This window comes from Ranitomeya imitator, chromosome 1 (assembly GCF_032444005.1).
Source record: "Ranitomeya imitator isolate aRanImi1 chromosome 1, aRanImi1.pri, whole genome shotgun sequence".
In the NCBI taxonomy this organism is placed as follows: domain Eukaryota; kingdom Metazoa; phylum Chordata; class Amphibia; order Anura; family Dendrobatidae; genus Ranitomeya; species Ranitomeya imitator.
This window is the reverse complement of record NC_091282.1, coordinates 644,688,002-644,705,801: the sequence shown is the minus strand read 5'-3', so window position 1 is coordinate 644,705,801 and position 17,800 is coordinate 644,688,002. Positions and strand designations below refer to the sequence as shown.

Sequence of the window (17,800 nt, the reverse complement as noted above, 5' to 3'; positions counted from 1 at the left end):
ATTTTTTATCGCATTGCACTCGGCCGTATTACGGTCTAGTGTGACCCCGGCCTTAGTAGTTTAAACTGGAATCGTTGGGGAATGGGGAGCCAGTGGAGGGATTTGCAGAGGGGAGAAGCAGGGGAGTAGCGAGGAGAGAGGTGGATTAGCCGGGCAGCAGAGTTGAGGACAGACTGGAGTGGTGCAAGAGAGTTAGCGGGGAGGCCACAGAGGAGGGTGTTGCAGTAGTCGAGGCGGGAGATGATGAGGGCATGCACAAGAGTTTTGGTAGATTGTGGGCTGAGGAAGGAACGGATTCTGGCAATATTTTTGAGTTGGAGGCGACAGGAGGTGGCAAGAGTTTGGACGTGCAGTTTGAAGGACAGGGCAGAGTCGAGAGTTACCCCGAGGCAGCGGATTTCAGGTGCAGGAGAGAGCGTGATGCCGTTTACCATAATAGATAGGTCAGGTAGGGGGGATACGTGAGATGGGGGAAAGATGATGAGTTCGGTTTTGTCTACATTGAGTTTTATGTTGTGATAGGCAATTCAGTATCACAATGGACATAGCGGTCAGAGGACATACAGTGATCTGACAATAACCCAAAATAATAGAACGAGCTCTGAGACGTGGGAACTCTGCAGACCGCAATACCTAATCCTCTCCAAACAACACTAGAGGCAGCCGTGGATTGCGCCTAACTCTGCCTATGCAACTCGGCACAGCCTGAGAAACTAACTAGCCTGAAGATAGAAAATAAGCCTACCTTGCCTCAGAGAAATACCCCAAAGGAAAAGGCAGCCCCCCATATATAATGACTGTGAGTTAAGATGAAAAGACAAATGTAGGGATGAAATAGATTCAGCAAAGTGAGGCCCGACTTTCTTAACAGAGCGAGGATAGGAAAGATAACTTTGCGGTCTACACAAAACCCTAAAGAAAACCACGCAAAGTGGGCAAAAAGACCCTCCGTACCGAACTAACGGCACGGAGGTACACCCTTTGCGTCCCAGAGCTTCCAGCAAAACAATTAGACAAGCTGGACAGAAAAAATAGCAAACAAATAGCAAAGAAGAACTTAGCTATGCAGAGCAGCAGGCCACAGGAATGATCCAGGGAAAAACAAGTCCAACACTGGAACATTGACAGGAAGCATGGATCAAAGCATTAGGTGGAGTTAAGTAGAGAAGCACCTAACGACCTCACCAGATCACCTGAGGGAGGAAACTCAGAAGCCGCAGTACCACTTTCCTCCACAAACGAAAGCTCCCAGAGAGAATCAGCCGAAGTACCACTTGTGACCACAGGAGGGAGCTCTGCCACAGAATTCACAACAGTACCCCCCCCTTGAGGAGGGGTCACCGAACCCTCACCAGAGCCCCCAGGCCGACCAGGATGAGCCACATGAAAGGCACGAACAAGATCGGGAGCATGGACATCAGAGGCAAAAACCCAGGAATTATCTTCCTGAGCATAACCCTTCCATTTAACCAGATACTGGAGTTTCCGTCTTGAAACACGAGAATCCAAAATCTTCTCCACAATAAACTCCAATTCCCCCTCCACCAAAACCGGAGCAGGAGGGTCAACAGATGGAACCATAGGTGCCACGTATCTCCGCAACAATGACCTATGGAATACGTTATGTATGGAAAAAGAATCTGGGAGGGTCAGACGAAAAGACACAGGATTAAGAACCTCAGAAATCCTATACGGACCAATGAAACGAGGCTTAAACTTAGGAGAGGAAACCTTCATAGGAATATGACGAGAAGATAACCAAACCAGATCCCCAACACGAAGTCGGGGACCCACACGGCGTCTGCGATTAGCGAAACGTTGAGCCTTCTCCTGGGACAAGGTCAAATTGTCCACTACCTGAGTCCAAATCTGCTGCAACCTGTCCACCACAGTATCCACACCAGGACAGTCCGAAGACTCAACCTGTCCAGAAGAGAAACGAGGATGGAACCCAGAATTGCAGAAAAACGGTGAAACCAAGGTAGCCGAGCTGGCCCGATTATTAAGGGCGAACTCAGCCAAAGGCAAAAAGGACACCCAGTCATCCTGATCAGCAGAAACAAAGCACCTCAGATATGTTTCCAAGGTCTGATTGGTTCGTTCGGTCTGGCCATTAGTCTGAGGATGGAAAGCCGAGGAAAAAGACAAGTCAATGCCCATCCTACCACAAAAGGCTCGCCAAAACCCCGAAACAAACTGGGAACCTCTGTCAGAAACGATATTCTCCAGAATGCCATGCAAACGAACCACATGCTGGAAGAACAACGGCACCAAATCAGAGGAGGAAGGCAATTTAGACAAGGGTACCAGATGGACCATCTTAGAAAAGCGATCACAGACCACCCAAATGACTGACATCTTTTGAGAAACGGGAAGATCTGAAATAAAATCCATAGAGATATGTGTCCAAGGCCTCTTCGGGACCGGCAAGGGCAAAAGCAACCCACTGGCACGAGAACAGCAGGGCTTAGCCCGAGCACAAATCCCACAGGACTGCACAAAAGTACGCACATCCCGCGACAGAGATGGCCACCAAAAGGATCTAGCCACTAACTCTCTGGTACCAAAGATTCCAGGATGACCAGCCAACACCGAACAATGAACCTCAGAGATAACTTTATTCGTCCACCTATCCGGGACAAACAGTTTCTCCGCTGGACAACGATCAGGTTTATTAGCCTGAAATTTTTGCAGCACCCGCCGCAAATCAGGGGAGATGGCAGACACAATTACTCCTTCCTTGAGGATACCCGCCGGCTCAGATAAACCCGGAGAGTCGGGCACAAAACTCCTAGACAGAGCATCCGCCTTCACATTTTTAGAGCCCAGAAGGTACGAAATCACAAAGTCAAAATGGGCAAAAAACAGCGACCAACGAGCCTGTCTAGGATTCAAACGCTTAGCAGACTCGAGATAAGTCAAGTTCTTATGATCAGTCAATACCACCACGCGATGCTTAGCTCCTTCAAGCCAATGACGCCACTCCTCGAATGCCCACTTCATGGCCAGCAACTCTCGGTTGCCCACATCATAATTTCGCTCAGCAGGCGAAAACTTCCTGGAAAAAAAAGCACATGGTTTCATCACTGAGCAATCAGAACCTCTCTGCGACAAAACAGCCCCTGCTCCAATCTCAGAAGCATCAACCTCGACCTGGAACGGAAGCGAAACATCTGGTTGACACAACACAGGGGCAGAAGAAAAACGACGCTTCAACTCTTGAAAAGCTTCCACAGCAGCAGAAGACCAATTGACCAAATCAGCACCCTTCTTGGTCAAATCGGTCAATGGTTTGGCAATACTAGAAAAATTGCTGATGAAGCGACGATAAAAATTAGCAAAGCCCAGGAACTTTTGCAGACTTTTCAGAGATGTCGGCTGAGTCCAATCATGGATGGCTTGGACCTTAACAGGATCCATCTCGATAGTAGAAGGGGAAAAGATGAACCCCAAAAATGAAACCTTCTGCACACCAAAGAGACACTTTGATCCCTTCACAAACAAAGAATTAGCACGCAGGACCTGAAAAATCGTTCTGACCTGTTTCACATGAGACTCCCAATCATCCGAGAAGATCAAAATGTCATCCAAGTACACAATCAGGAATTTATCCAGGTACTCTCGGAAGATGTCATGCATAAAGGACTGAAACACTGATGGAGCATTGGCAAGTCCGAATGGCATCACTAGATACTCAAAATGACCCTCGGGCGTATTAAATGCAGTTTTCCATTCATCGCCTCGCCTGATTCGCACCAGATTATACGCACCACGAAGATCTATCTTGGTGAACCAACTAGCCCCCTTAATCCGAGCAAACAAATCAGATAACAATGGCAAGGGGTACTGAAATTTAACAGTGATCTTATTAAGAAGGCGGTAATCTATACAAGGTCTCAGCGAACCATCCTTCTTGGCTACAAAAAAGAACCCTGCTCCTAATGGCGACGATGACGGGCGAATATGCCCCTTCTCCAGGGATTCCTTCACATAACTGCGCATAGCGGTGTGCTCAGGCACGGATAAATTAAACAGTCGACCTTTTGAGAATTTACTACCAGGAATCAAATTGATAGCACAATCACAATCCCTATGCGGAGGTAGGGCATCGGACTTGGGCTCATCAAATACATCCCGGTGTCGGGGTCGTCACGACAATACCCTTCATCCACCAATCATTCCAAATCAGATTAGGAGCATGTTGGTACCGGATAAGAATGAGTCAGACACAATGCTGGTTCAAACTCATTGCACGCTCGTGTGTAACGTCACAGCAACTGAACTGTTTATTTCATATACATAACATTATATAGTCCATTGGGGGAAGGTGTGCAGAGGGTGGGGTTAGGCGGGGTTTAAGCAATGTATCTAGTATTCAGTCCCTCTGATTGGCTATGACATCATCTGATGAATCTTCCTTTGTCCACATCTTGTTAAGTTTCCATTTCTCCAGAAACGATACTTTAGCTTCAGAAACGAAAGTAGATTCTTGGCAAGTACAAAAACTAAGGCAAAAGTGAACACTGGCAGCCATCTTAAATACAGTTAAATTTGCATTTAGCAAGCAAAGGGGAAAAACTTATTGTTTCACAGCATAAGAATATATAAAAGTACAAAAGGGTATAAAAACGTATATTTTTACCTTGACAATCCCCCCTAAACACTAAGTTTTTCCCTAAAAAGAAAAATCCTTCGAGACTGTCCATGTGATGGGGAAAGGGGAGGTGGATTTCTTCATCCAGACACCTCAGAAGCTCTCCCCTTGTGAGAGGCCTCCAGGCAGCTGAACCCTTCACTAGCTTCACATGGAGTTCTCCCGCTGTCCCTAAACTAAATCTCTTTGCATCATCTGAGAGTAAGGGGTTTTGTCTAACATCTTGAGGGGGCGTACTTAGAGATTTCCCCTGGATCAGTGCCATCGTACTCTGGTGGGTCTACTTCTTGGTTGGGGAAGGTGCCAGTCGGAGTTGCCTCAGTGATAACCTTTTTATACAGGGGAATAACACAACAGAGGATTATCGATCCAACTACAAGAAGGGCAATCAGTACCAGACAAGCTTGTTGGAGGAATCCTTTGAGCCCACCCAACCAACCGGAAAAGAAAGATGTGTCTACTCCAGCATTAGATTTTAATTCTGCTGCTAACCCATTTATCTTCTTAAGGGCTATCATGGTCTTTCCATTTACCCCAGAGTTCTGAGGGATATAGGTACAACACTCCTCTCCCACCATCCCACAGACTCCTCCTTTCTCAGCTAAGATCATATCAAGGGCTAGTCGGTTTTGGAGGGTCATTCTAGTGTTAGGGCGCAACTCCTCAACTATACCCTGCAAAGCATCACAGGTAAAATTGACAAACCTTTGTTCACTGTAATATGTGTAATTGATCCAATCAACATTCTTATTAATCTGCACCTGTGGATTAAAGAAGCAAAGCCAACATAGATCTGGTTCTCGGCTTTAAATTGGTCAGGCACCCCCCTTGGCACTCCAACGCCATCGACATATAACAATGGATCTTCTTCATAACTCATGTGGAGCTGATCAAGGCTTCTCCTCATTCTGGTATATTCATCAGGTGTCTCTGGATCCCAAGGCAAAATCTTGAACTGCATAGCTAGTTTAACAAGGGTGCATTGACCTGTCCAGGCATTAGGCAACCTAGGACGGAGCTTACCATCTCCATATAACCAATAAATGTCGTACATATACCGTGTATGATTAGTTAGGAAATCAGTATCTAGGGAACTGTTCTCTTTACACAAACCTGTCTTGAAGACCCCTACTGATGTACCTGTAGTGTCATGGGAATTATAGCAGGTATAATTATCAGCTAACACGGTTATCCCTCCTGGGACCTTTAATTTAGGTGCTTCATGAATTAGTGAGACATAATCTGAGCAATCAGTGGGCTTTAGACCCTTCAACAGATTCATAACACAGACAGTGGTATTGTCATCAGGAAAAAACAATGCATGTGTGTATAGATGTGTATTCGCTGCAGCACAAGCAACACATCCTACAGAGATACTCTGGACTCGTACATTGTATCTTACCCATTCTAACCATAAATTTTTCCTTGGGGCTGTTTGTGTTTCTATGGAGAAAACTTCTTGCCAACTGAGACCTGGAATGGGGATTACTTCGTTAACTATATTTTGCACCTGGAGCTGTATATGGCCTAAATTCCCATAGTATCCACTATTAAACACATTATGAAAATACCTCCCCAGTACAATTGTTATCTCTGGTAACACATATATAATACTGGATAATTCCCTCTACCACCCGCTGAGTCTTGGGGCACTTGACTACATTGCAGAAATCAAATCTCCAGATATTTACCGGGGCCGTTAGGTTTACCCAGAGAATAGTGGCACCGGAATTCTTATTTACAATAGGGACCGAGGAGGTAGGGGCGAGGATGGCCCCCAGCCTCAGGACCAAAAACAACAGCAACATTTTCCTTCGATCACCATTGTGACTAAGCGCTGGTTCGGTCTCTTTTGCAGTGTGCAGCGTGGATCCAGGTGCTCTTTCCTTCAAGTTTTATTGACATAGCTTTTCACGACCATAAAACCACCAGGCTTCAAATTATGACAAATATCGGTTTCTGCTGAACCTGGAAGGGAAGAAAAAAACTAAAACATGGGTGTTAGCAACATTTCTTACTAAGCTGAATAACATATTGAACAGCACGGTCAGTTTCTTCTGACAACTACTGAGACTGAAAATTTACAACTGAGAACCTAGCACCAAACAATACCTCATATGGGGACAGGCCATGTTTTGCAATAGGGGTAGTACGAATGTGTAAGAGCCCTGGCCATGGAGCCGTAGTCTCCTGCATCATTTTGGTCAATTGTCCCTTCAGTGTGCCGTTCAGCCTCTTAACTTTCCCACTGGATTGTGGAGAGTATGGAGTATGGAGGGCTACAGTGGATCCAAGCATTGTCAGAACCTCCTGATACACATGAGAAGAAAAGTCCGGGCCTTGGTCACTTTCAGCAACTTCTGGAACACCATATCTGCATATAACTTCCATCACCAGTTTCTTTGCTGTGGTCTTTGCAGTCACGTTGGTAACGGGGAATGCTTCTGGCCAACTGGAGAACATGTCGACAACCACCAGACAATAGTCATACCTTCCAGACTTCGGCAACATGATGAGGTCCACCTGGAGCCTTTGGAAAGGATAGTCGGGCTTAGCAAGATGCTTCGGGGGTACACGTTGAAGTTGACCGGGATTGCAGGTCTGACAGATACCTCGATGTGTGGGCCCATGCGCCCACGTGACAATAGCAGGGTACATCTGCTTAGGGAGACACACAAGTTGGTCCTTTTTTTTTTTTTCTTTCAGCGACCATTGTCCATACGTGCTCCATCAGCTTTCCACTGCTTCACTTCTTCCTTTGGAGACATTCTCTGCATCGTCATTAAGCGGTCTCGCAGGGTCCGGTAGAAAACCTCAGTCTGGCATAGATCATCAGGTTCCTGTAGAGTCAGTGTTTCTTGTAACTGTTTACGCAGAGAGCGTGTGGTCACCATAGCTGGTATGGTCAGTTCAACGGGTAGGAGAGCAGCGGCTTTTACTTGCATATCCGCAGAGGCATTACCAACAGTCTGTGGACTGTTCCATAGTACCGTGCTCCTTAACTTTCATAATGGCCACCTGAGTAGGTAATTTGATTGAGTCCATGAGGGTTTTAACAGCTTCAGCATTCTTCACTGAGTCCCGGCGGTAGTAACAAATCCTTGATTGGTTCATAGGCTCCGAAATCATGAGCAATACCAAATGCTTACTATGAGTCTGTGTATTTATTAGCCCGCCTGTCCTTGGCCAAAGTACATGTAGTAGACAGAGCCTGACGTTCTGCTTCTTGCGCTGACAGGGTGGGAGGGAGTGAGTGCAGCTCCGTGCAATACAGTATCTTCCGTAGTAACAGCGTATCATGTGTGAAATCTGCCAAAATCATCACCATATCTTGAACAGTCTTTCAGGGCCTTGTAGAGAAATTGCATTATGCGGGATGCGTCCGGTATCCACTGACAACAATAAGTACATAGTCCAAGAAAACGCTGGAGTTCAGTCTCATCTTTTGGGAATGGAAGGGAGCTGACGGCTATTTTTTTCTTTCTTCTGTGAGGTGTCTGGCACCCTGAAGGAGACAGTGACCCAAAAATATCACTTGACCAAGGCAGAACCGAAGTTTCAAGGCCGAAGCCCGACAGTTCAGATCTGCCAGATACTTGCGAAAACTAACAGTGGCAACAATGGCTTCCTGCTCGGTCTGTGCACACAACAAAAAAACAAAAAAATTACCCACATACTGAAGTAACGTGACATAGGCATATTCTAACTGACAGGGTTAGAGACACTATCCCCCCTATTTTTTTTTTTTTTTTTTTTCTACAGGCATTATTGAGGGTGGATCTGGGCCTATCAGGGCCATCATAACCGTGGAAAGGGCATGTAAGATATACATCTCATTATACTCATCTACATAGGGGTTATATAACATAAATACCATCTGACCATCATCTTGGCTCACCAACTCTCTAGGTCTGCTCAGGTGCACTTATACGTCCATCATATTATCTTTGTCTGTATATTGGGAAAGGTTTGTTCTCAGGGTCAGCCAATTATTTTAGCGTAGCTAGCTAGTCAGAGGGCTTCCAGGGATAATACTCCTGTATCTGTCTTACACTACCTGATGTGGTTGGTTCTCTGGTGGTGGGGGTGACTAGATGACCGGTTGGGGGTGACATGACATGCTGGTCTACAGCTCCTTCCCAAAAGGATTACTGTCAGCTTACTCCCAAAATTAATGTCCCCACTACCCACTATCCTGTGTCAGCTTTTTATATCACTACATGTGATCAGGAATCAGCGTAATTCACTTAGGTCAGGTTGCAGCACAGATTATACAAGTATTTCTTCAGTCTGGGTTTGTCTGACCGCAATATTTACAAATCCATCTGTCCTATCTTGGTCTGAGAATTAACATGGCGAGGGAGATTTCCAGACACAGGGTTAAAATGAATATTGGAGCGTAAGACTGGATTTGTGTAAGGGAGGGGGAGCTGGAGCTGAAGTCTTCTGCTTCTTGGGCCACTGATAAGGAAGCGAGCTGCGAGTTGTGTCCTTGAAGCTGCGAGGGGAGGGGGACTAGAGAGCGAGTGAGGATCGCTGCAGCTGCTGATACAGACTGGGTTAAGTTCTTCTGGAAACTTTGGCCCCCCTTTCTCTGGCCGGCAGCACAAAGAGGAAAAATCACAAACAATTCACGCACGGGTTCACCCCTCCCATTGGGTGTCTCGGAAAACCACACAGTGTGACGAAATACAGCAGTTCTCAGACTCAATTAATTTCTACAAAACCTTCACACAACTCATTTGCCAGAACACCCTAGAAAAACTAATAATTGAGGTATTTTATAGCCAAACACGGGCTCTGCATCCTTTCATCTTTCCTCTCCATCAACCTCTTTGCTCGTTCTTTATGAGATGGTGCCATGTAGACAGCTGCAATCTCCCTGTCGAGGGCAATCCTACATGCTCGTACACCTTCTCGACATTCTTGACTGCCTTCTTGCCCTCCCGTGACTCTACTATTGTCTTGACTTCCACAGCATCCTCATCTAACTCGTGGGGCACGGACTTCTTCTTTAAGAGACGTAACATGACTCACAGAATACTACGCCCTTCTGCAGTAGGCCGCTGACAGCGACAGCAACACTTGTGTCCTTAGCACGGAGCCTCGCGCTCCACGTGCTATAAATAAAGAGCCTCGCGCTCAATATTTTTCCCTAACCTGAACACCAGTGATTACAGTCTGTCCTGTCACGATATTCTAAACGTTGGGAGGCTGTCTCCTAGTGAGACCCCTCCACTGTGTTTCTGGTGGTCCCCCTCTTGGGACGTCTTAATTACCGATATGTGCAAGTGTGTGCAAGTGTTTCTGGTGGTCCCCCTCTTGGGACGTCTTAATTACCGATATGTGCAAGTGTGTGCAAGTGTTTCTGGTGGTCCCCCTCTTGGGACGTCTTAATTACCGATGTATGTGCGTGCAATATCACAGAGGCTACGTCTCCTATCCCAATCCACAAACTTCTCAATCTTTCACTCTATCACTACTAGGCAACAGTCACGGGTAGGGTGGTTGAATGGAGTACAATGACCGGTGGAGGAGGTGTGGTGTACACGAGGACGCGCAGAGTGCGACGTCTCTCAGTTGCTGGTTCGAAGCGTGGCACGGGATCGCGCTCGGTCTCACCACTCGACCAGTCACTCCCCAGACCCAAGGAGACCACAGACTAACCAATAATGGCTGAAACACTAGCAAGTGTGACACATACATAGTATGCGATCTCCACTTACCGTGTTTGGAGGGTGATCAGTCCTCGAGGTCAGCCACTACGGGTGTCGTCCACGGACGTCCAGGCATGGGTCCAGGGGGTCTCGGATCGCGGGCCACGCCCCACGTTGGGCGCCAAATTGTCGGGGTCGTCACGACAATACCCTTCATCCACCAGTCATTCCAAATCAGATTAGGAGCATGTTGGTACCGGATAAGAATGAGTCAGACACAATGCTGGTTCAAACTCATTGCACGCTCGTGTGTAACGTCACAGCAACTGAACTGTTTATTTCATATACATAACATTATATAGTCCATTGGGGGAAGGTGTGCAGAGGGTGGGGTTAGGCGGGGTTTAAGCAATGTATCTAGTATTCAGTCCCTCTGATTGGCTATGACATCATCTGATGAATCTTCCTTTGTCCACATCTTGTTAAGTTTCCATTTCTCCAGAAACGATACTTTAGCTTCAGAAACGAAAGTAGATTCTTGGCAAGTACAAAAACTAAGGCAAAAGTGAACACTGGCAGCCATCTTAAATACAGTTAAATTTGCATTTAGCAAGCAAAGGGGAAAAACTTATTGTTTCACAGCATAAGAATATATAAAAGTACAAAAGGGTATAAAAACGTATATTTTTACCTTGACACCGGTAATCAGACAAGAACTCTGGAACCTCAGAAGGGGTGGATGACGAAATTGACAGAAATGGAACATCACCATGTACCCCCTGACAACCCCAGCTGGACACCGACATGGATTTCCAATCCAATACTGGATTATGGGCTTGTAGCCATGGCAACCCCAACACGACCACATCATGCAGATTATGCAACACCAGAAAGCGAATAACCTCCTGATGTGCAGGAGCCATGCACATGGTCAGCTGGGTCCAGTATTGAGGCTTATTCTTGGCCAAAGGCGTAGCATCAATTCCTCTCAATGGAATAGGACACTGCAAGGGCTCCAAGAAAAACCCACAACGCTTAGCATATTCCAAGTCCATCAAATTCAGGGCAGCGCCTGAATCCACAAACGCCATGACAGAATACGATGACAAAGAGCAGATCAAGGTAACGGACAGAAGAAATTTTGACTGTACTGTACCAATGGTGGCAGACCTAGCGAACCGCTTAGTGCGCTTAGGACAATCAGAGATAGCATGAGTGGAATCACCACAGTAGAAACACAGCCCATTCAGACGTCTGTGTTCTTGCCGTTCAACTCTGGTCATAGTCCTATTGCACTGCATAGGCTCAGGTTTAATCTCCGGTAATACCGCCAAATGGTGCACAGATTTACGCTCACGCAAGCGTCGACCGATCTGAATGGCCAAAGACATAGACTCATTCAAACCAGCAGGCATAGGAAATCCCACCATGACATCCTTAAGGGCTTCAGAGAGACCCTTTCTGAATATAGCTGCCAGCGCAGATTCATTCCATTGAGTGAGCACGGACCACTTTCTAAATTTCTGGCAATATACCTCTATCTCATCCTGAGCCTGACAAAGAGCCAGCAAATTTTTCTCTGCCTGATCCACAGAATTAGGCTCATCGTACAGCAATCCAAGCGCCAGGAAAAACGCATCGATATTACTTAATGCAGGATCTCCTGACGCAAGAGAAAATGCCCAGTCCTGAGGGTCGCCACGCAAAAAAGAAATGACGATCCTAACCTGTTGAACTGGGTCACCAGAGGAGCGAGGTTTCAAAGCCAGAAATAGTTTACAATTATTTTTGAAATTCAGAAATTTAGTTCTATCTCCAAAAAACAAATCTGGAATAGGAATTCTCGGTTCTAACAAAGAATTCTGAACCACAAAATCTTGAATATTTTGAACTCTTGCCGTGAGCTGATCCACACATGAAGACAGACCTTTAATGTCCATTGCTACACCTGTGTCCTGAACCACCCAAATGTCTAGGGGAAAAAAAAGGCAAAACACAGTGCAAAGAAAAAAAAATGGTCTCAGAACTTCTTTTTTCCCTCTATTGAGAATCATTAGCACTTTTGGCTTCCTGTACTGTTGTGATAGGCAATTCAGTATCACAATGGACATAGCGGTCAGAGCACATACAGTGATCTGACAATAACCCAAAATAATAGAACGAGCTCTGAGACGTGGGAACTCTGCAGACCGCAATCCCTAATCCTCTCCAAACAACACTAGAGGCAGCCGTGGATTGCGCCTAACTCTGCCTATGAAACTCGGCACAGCCTGAGAAACTAACTAGCCTGAAGATAGAAAATAAGCCTACCTTGCCTCAGAGAAATACCCCAAAGGAAAAGGCAGCCCCCCACATATAATGACTGTGAGTTAAGATGAAAAGACAAACGTAGGGATGAAATAGATTCAGCAAAGTGAGGCCCGACTTTCTTAACAGAGCGAGGATAGGAAAGATAACTTTGCGGTCTACACAAAACCCTAAAGAAAACCACGCAAAGGGGGCAAAAAGACCCTCCGTACCGAACTAACGGCACGGAGGTACACCCTTTGCGTCCCAGAGCTTCCAGCAAAACAATTAGACAAGCTGGACAGAAAAAATAGCAAACAAATAGCAAAGAAGAACTTAGCTATGCAGAGCAGCAGGCCACAGGAATGATCCAGGGAAAAAGAAGTCCAACACTGGAACATTGACAGGAAGCATGGATCAAAGCATTAGGTGGAGTTAAGTAGAGAAGCACCTAACGACCTCACCAGATCACCTGAGGGAGGAAACTCAGAAGCCGCAGTACCACTTTCCTCCACAAACGGAAGCTCCCAGAGAGAATCAGCCGAAGTACCACTTGTGACCACAGGAGGGAGCTCAGCCACAGAATTCACAACAGTTTTAGGAAGCGAGAGGTGAAGAAGGAGGATATGGCTGACAGACACTTCGGGACTCTGGACAGCAGAGAGGTGACATCTGGGCCAGAGAGGTAGATCTGAGTGTCGTCCGCATACAGGTGGTACTGGAAGCCATGGGACTTTATGAGTTTTCCTAGGCCAAGAGTATAGATGGAAAAAAGTAGGGGCCCTAGGACAGAGCCCTGAGGGACTCCAACAGAGAGAGGGCAGGATGAGGAGGTGGTGTGGGAGTGGGAAACGCTAAATGTGCAGTCGGAAAGGTATGAGGCAATCCAGGACAGGGCAAGGTCTTTGATGCCAAGGGAAGAAAGAATCTGTAGCAGTAGGCAGTGATCAACTGTGTCGAAAGCAGAGGACAGGTCAAGAAGGAGGAGGATGGAGAACTGTCTGTTAGCTTTGGCTGTGAGTAAGTCATTATAGGGGTAGCGTATAGTATGACCAATGGAGCGTGTGGACGTGGGGATTCGTGGATCAAGATAAAAGAGCAGCCCAGGATTAATTTTATATTTAATCGCCGAGGAGGCACACTAGAAAATACAGCTATACATACAAAAGCAAATATATACAGTCAGGAGTGTAGTATAAAGATAGGGTATTGATAGGTTGCAATTACCTTGTTATGTAGCATGTGACCACAGGAAGGCGCTGATGGATCACAGGTCCAAATCTTAGTTACAGGCTTTCCAGGCTGCGTCAGCAAACGTAACCTCCGGCCATCAGAAAACTCAGTCCAAAAGAGGGCTGCCTAGGCTAGGCTGCTACCTCACACATCTGCTCCCACCCCGGGGTGGTGCAGCCTCTCTCCTCCCATGTCTGAGAATATATTTTTCTGCCTAGAACTGTGGCTGGCCCATATCTTTGCGCCCGAAGCTCTGAATGGGTTGGTTGTACTGCCCCTGGATTCTGCTAGATTTTATCTGCGCATAGAGACTAAATATGACTACCGTATGTAATTATTGCTAGCTATGCTTTATAACTCCATGATCCAGAGTGCCACAGGTGGCTACCTAATATGGGTGCATGGGGAAAGGAACGCCGATTCGTAATATGTGCTCGGTTTATCTTAGAAATATTGCATTCTGTTATTATAAGTCATTTTCCATATTCAATACCTCATAGCCTTGCTGTGCCATGTGCTTGGTCACACAAAGAGGTTCAGGTTGCTATAGCTGCAGAAGAGTTCGCACCCTTGTGTTAACAGCTTCAAAAGGCCTTCTCCTAGCTCGCTTAATTAAAAGAAAACAAGGAGCCTGTGGAATCCCAATGGTGATGGCACATTTCAGGAGGGGAAGATGTCCTGAACTTAAGGCCCCTTCACATTAAGCAACGCTGCAGCGATACCGACAACGATCCGGATCGCTGCAGCATCGCTGTTTGGTCGCTGGAGAGCTGTCACACAGACAGCTCTCCAGCGGCCAACGATGCCGGTAACCAGGGTAAACATCGGGTAACTAAGCGCAGGGCCGCGCTTAGTAACCCGATGTTTACCCTGGTTACCATCCTAAAAGTTAAAAAAACAAACACTACATACTTACCTACCGCTGTCTGTCCCCGGCGCTCAGCTTCTCTGCACTCCTCCTGTACTGGCTGTGAGCACAGCGGCCGGAAAGCAGAGCGGTGACGTCACCGCTGTGCTTTCCGGCTGACCGACGCTCACAGCCAGTGCAGGAGGAGTGCAGAGCAGAGCGCCGGGGACAGACAGCGGTAGGTAAGTATGTAGTGTTTGTTTTTTTTACTTTTAGGATGGTAACCAGGGTAAACATCGGGTTACTAAGCGCGGCCCTGCGCTTAGTTACCCGATGTTTACCCTGGTTACCAGTGAAGACATCGCTGGATCGGTGTCACACACGCCGATCCAGCGATGTCAGCAGGGAGTCCAGCGACGAAATAAAGTTCTGGACTTTCCTCAGCGACCAACGATCTCCCAGCAGGGGCCTGATCGTTGGTCGCTGTCACACATAGCGATTTCTTTAACGATATCGTTGCAACGTCACCAAAAGCAACGATATCGTTAACGATATCGTTATGTGTGAAGGTACCTTTAGAATCCAAAATGGATTCTCCCTTGTCCCTCACAGGGGGTAGGGTCGGGGGCACCGATGGCTCACTGATGCGCATAGGAAATGAAGATTTGTCCATCTGGTCTGGTCCTATGAGAGAGTGACTGTAGTGCAATGACTGAAAAGGCTATTGCTGCGTGTGATGACAAGTGTCAGTACAGGCAGCTCGTTGTGTAACCGTAGATCACTTAAAGTATCCATCATGACCCAATTGACAATGCATTAATGTTATTTTTTTTTTGCTCCTGGCGTCATTACTTTTCCTGCAGCATGACGGCAAAGACAATACTATACTATATTACATATTCCATTTAAATATGAGAAGGTGTTTTTGGAAATTTCGAGTTCCCCCTTGTACGGGATTTGGTGCAGAAATAAAAATTTCACCATCATTTTAGCAGGCGTCAGCAATTCCCAAGTAAATTGACAAACGTCATCGAGTTCTATCTACTGAGAAAACGAGATGTGAATACTGAAGAGAAGCACGGAGCAACCGCGACACAACAGCGCCATCTTCAGGAGTCACATGCTCCATGCAGCAGACACCACAAAGACAAATGAGCGCGTTCAGAGTGATTTATTCGCCTTTATTAAGTTTAGTGCCCTTAAAATGCTCGACGGTTATTTTTATGATTTACTGGATTCATAAAAAGAAAGATTTTCATAACCGTCCAATAAATATGAAATAAAGAATGAAAAGTGAAGATCATAAACTCCACCGCTCCCAGAGCAGAGCATTAATGAGAATATCCAGATGGTCGTTGGTGCTACCTATATAAGACATCATCTGACTAATGATATAAACCCCTGAGGGTTGTAAACTACAGAGACGTAATATACTGCCCAACTGCAGAGCCAATCATTACACCCCAGTAATAACCATCCATACATGTGTAATACAGAGTGGTTACATACATACATAGGGCAGTATTATAGCAGATATATTCCAGTACACAGGAGGAAGTATTATAGTAGTTATATTCTTGTACAAAGGGGGCAGTATTATAGCAGATATATTCCAGTACATAGGAGGAAGTATTATAGTAGTTATATTCTTGTACAAAGGGGGCAGTATTATAGCAGATATATTCCAGTACATAGGAGGAAGTATTATAGTAGTTATATTCTTGTACAAAGGGGGCAGTATTATAGCAGATATATTCCAGTACATAGGAGGAAGTATTATAGTAGTTATATTCTTGTACAAAGGGGGCAGTATTATAGTAGTTATATTCTTGTACAAAGGGGGCAGTATTATAGTAGTTATATTCTTGTACATAGGGGCAGTATTATAGTAGTTATATTCTTGTACAAAGGGGGCAGTATTATAGTAGTTATCAGGGCCGGACTGGGACTAAAATTCAGCCCTGGCATTTGAAGTTACACAGGGCCACTTGTCACATGGTGACTGTATAATATCTTTGTACACTTGTAGGTTACAAGAAGTGAGGGGAGTGTAACACGACTATATAACATATAATCACAGCTGTATCCAGCATCACAGCTCAGTCCTATTTATTGCTTTTAGTTGCAGTACCAAGAAAAGCCGCTACCTCACCTACATAACTGGATCTCGTAGATAATGAAGGGATGAGACGAAGAAAGGCTATGGAACCTCATTCTGATGCTCCATAAACTTTGCCTACAGCCACTTTTAGTTCCACTGCGCAGCACGAGACCCGGTGACTCTGAAGAGCGGTGACATCAGTAACGTCACCGCTCTTCAGATATTCCGGGTCTTGCGCTGAGCTCGGCGACTGTGAAGAGCGGTACTGTTCCTGCCGTCACCGCTCTTCAGTCGCTGGGTCTCGCCAGGTCTGGGCTAGTAGTGGGGATGTCTGATAGACACCTCTCCATTACTTACACCAGGGATTGATAGCAGCTGACATTACGCAGCTGACATCAACCCTAAAAATTTATAATACTAAAAAGATACCGTGCTATAGGATTGTTACATGTGGATAGTGTAGCATAAAGCCACAATGGGCTTTATTCCCATTGTGGCTTTATGCTACACTATCCACATGTAACAATCCTATAGCACGGTATCTTTTTAGTATTATGTGTTGAACCTTTATATGGACAGATTTTAGCACAGGCTCTGTCTTGATTCCAGCAGCTTAGGATCTGTTGTTTCTTTCTGGGTGAGTGCCAGTGTTATTGTTTTTATAACCCTAAAAATCATTACACATACCAGAATTAAATGCTCTGGCGGCTGGGAAAAGCAGTAGAGTTAGCGCTATTCCCAGGCGCCGGGTGCTAACTACAACTGTCATCATCCTTGCCTGGTCTCCCTGCGAAGCATTTCTGCTGTATTTACATGCACTGATCTCAGGCCGCTAAACGAGTGTGATCGACAATACTGAAGTCGTTCGCTTGTTTCCCGGCCTCTTTACACCAACTGAGAAAGAATGAAGGGAACAGAACAGTTACAATTAGATCAATCTGTCCCCATACAGCATCATGTTATCAGCAGCACATCTACAGTTTACACCGGCGATGTGCTGCTGAGAACAAGGATTTCTGTTC

At 45.9% G+C, this 17,800-nt stretch overlaps 1 long non-coding RNA gene across 1 annotated transcript; it reads right to left on the bottom strand.

Annotated features, from left to right (window-relative positions):
• Window positions 1-4,232: 4,232 nt before the first annotated feature.
• LOC138638603 (uncharacterized) lies at window positions 4,233-11,003 on the bottom strand. Its single transcript, XR_011312523.1, has 2 exons — window positions 9,790-11,003; window positions 4,233-9,759 (listed from the first exon to the last, which is right to left on the bottom strand). It is a non-coding gene; the product is annotated as an uncharacterized lncRNA (long non-coding RNA).
• Between the last annotated feature and the right edge of the window lie 6,797 nt (window positions 11,004-17,800).